Below are 2,500 nucleotides of genomic sequence, written 5' to 3'. Positions count from 1 at the left end.
GGCCAAAAACTGGCCAAAACGGCCCAAAAACGGGCCAAAACTGGCCATTTTTGGCTGCGCGAGCGGCGAGCGGCGGACAGCGAGCGAAGCGAGAGGCAGCACCGTCCCTGCTATACGAAAGCCCCATCCAGCCCTGTGCCACCCGGGGGGTTCCAGGGTGCTGAGATGGCTGACGTTTTGCTCCGCTCTCGACGGTCACCGCGCAATGCAAGAACAGGCCAAAAACTGGCCAAAACGGCCCAAAAACGGGCCAAAACTGGCCATTTTTGGCTGCGCGAGCGAGCGGCGAGCGGCGGACAGCGAGCGAAGCGAGAGGCAGCACCGTCCCTGCTATACGAAAGCCCCATCCAGCCCTGTGCCACCCGGGGGGTTCCAGGGTGCTGAGATGGCTGACGTTTTGCTCCGCTCTCGACGGTCACCGCGCAATGCAAGAACAGGCCAAAAACTGGCCAAAACGGCCCAAAAACGGGCCAAAACTGGCCATTTTTGGCTGCACGAGCGAGCGGCGAGCGGCGGACAGCGAGCGAAGCGAGAGGCAGCACCGTCCCTGCTATACGAAAGCCCCATCCAGCCCTGTGCCACCCGGGGGGTTCCAGGGTGCTGAGATGGCTGACGTTTTGCTCCGCTCTCGACGGTCACCGCGCAATGCAAGAACAGGCCAAAAACTGGCCAAAACGGCCCAAAAACGGGCCAAAACTGGCCATTTTTGGCTGCACGAGCGAGCGGCGAGCGGCGGACAGCGAGCGAAGCGAGAGGCAGCACCGTCCCTGCTATACGAAAGCCCCATCCAGCCCTGTGCCACCCGGGGGGTTCCAGGGTGCTGAGATGGCTGACGTTTTGCTCCGCTCTCGACGGTCACCGCGCAATGCAAGAACAGGCCAAAAACTGGCCAAAACGGCCCAAAAACGGGCCAAAATCTGGCCATTTTTGGCTGCACGAGCGAGCGGCGAGCGGCGGACAGCGAGCGAAGCGAGAGGCAGCACCGTCCCTGCTATACGAAAGCCCCATCCAGCCCTGTGCCACCCGGGGGGTTCCAGGGTGCTGAGATGGCTGACGTTTTGCTCCGCTCTCGACGGTCACCGCGCAATGCAAGAACAGGCCAAAAACTGGCCAAAACGGCCCAAAAACGGGCCAAAACTGGCCATTTTTGGCTGCGCGAGCGAGCGGCGAGCGGCGGACAGCGAGCGAAGCGAGAGGCAGCACCGTCCCTGCTATACGAAAGCCCCATCCAGCCCTGTGCCACCCGGGGGGTTCCAGGGTGCTGAGATGGCTGACGTTTTGCTCCGCTCTCGACGGTCACCGCGCAATGCAAGAACAGGCCAAAAACTGGCCAAAACGGCCCAAAAACGGGCCAAAACTGGCCATTTTTGGCTGCACGAGCGAGCGGCGAGCGGCGGACAGCGAGCGAAGCGAGAGGCAGCACCGTCCCTGCTATACGAAAGCCCCATCCAGCCCTGTGCCACCCGGGGGGTTCCAGGGTGCTGAGATGGCTGACGTTTTGCTCCGCTCTCGACGGTCACCGCGCAATGCAAGAACAGGCCAAAAACTGGCCAAAACGGCCCAAAAACGGGCCAAAACTGGCCATTTTTGGCTGCACGAGCGAGCGGCGAGCGGCGGACAGCGAGCGAAGCGAGAGGCAGCACCGTCCCTGCTATACGAAAGCCCCATCCAGCCCTGTGCCACCCGGGGGGTTCCAGGGTGCTGAGATGGCTGACGTTTTGCTCCGCTCTCGACGGTCACCGCGCAATGCAAGAACAGGCCAAAAACTGGCCAAAACGGCCCAAAAACGGGCCAAAACTGGCCATTTTTGGCTGCACGAGCGAGCGGCGAGCGGCGGACAGCGAGCGAAGCGAGAGGCAGCACCGTCCCTGCTATACGAAAGCCCCATCCAGCCCTGTGCCACCCGGGGGGTTCCAGGGTGCTGAGATGGCTGACGTTTTGCTCCGCTCTCGACGGTCACCGCGCAATGCAAGAACAGGCCAAAAACTGGCCAAAACGGCCCAAAAACGGGCCAAAACTGGCCATTTTTGGCTGCACGAGCGAGCGGCGAGCGGCGGACAGCGAGCGAAGCGAGAGGCAGCACCGTCCCTGCTATACGAAAGCCCCATCCAGCCCTGTGCCACCCGGGGGGTTCCAGGGTGCTGAGATGGCTGACGTTTTGCTCCGCTCTCGACGGTCACCGCGCAATGCAAGAACAGGCCAAAAACTGGCCAAAACGGCCCAAAAACGGGCCAAAACTCGCCATTTTTGGCTGCACGAGCGAGCGGCGAGCGGCGGACAGCGAGCGAAGCGAGAGGCAGCACCGTCCCTGCTATACGAAAGCCCCATCCAGCCCTGTGCCACCCGGGGGGTTCCAGGGTGCTGAGATGGCTGACGTTTTGCTCCGCTCTCGACGGTCACCGCGCAATGCAAGAACAGGCCAAAAACTGGCCAAAACGGCCCAAAAACGGGCCAAAACTGGCCATTTTTGGCTGCACGAGCGAGCGGCGAGCGGCGGACA

The sequence above is a fragment of the Musa acuminata genome, unplaced genomic scaffold (assembly GCF_036884655.1).
Source record: "Musa acuminata AAA Group cultivar baxijiao unplaced genomic scaffold, Cavendish_Baxijiao_AAA HiC_scaffold_900, whole genome shotgun sequence".
NCBI classification, from domain to species: Eukaryota; Viridiplantae; Streptophyta; class Magnoliopsida; order Zingiberales; family Musaceae; genus Musa; species Musa acuminata.
Note: the sequence above shows the minus strand (reverse complement) of the source record.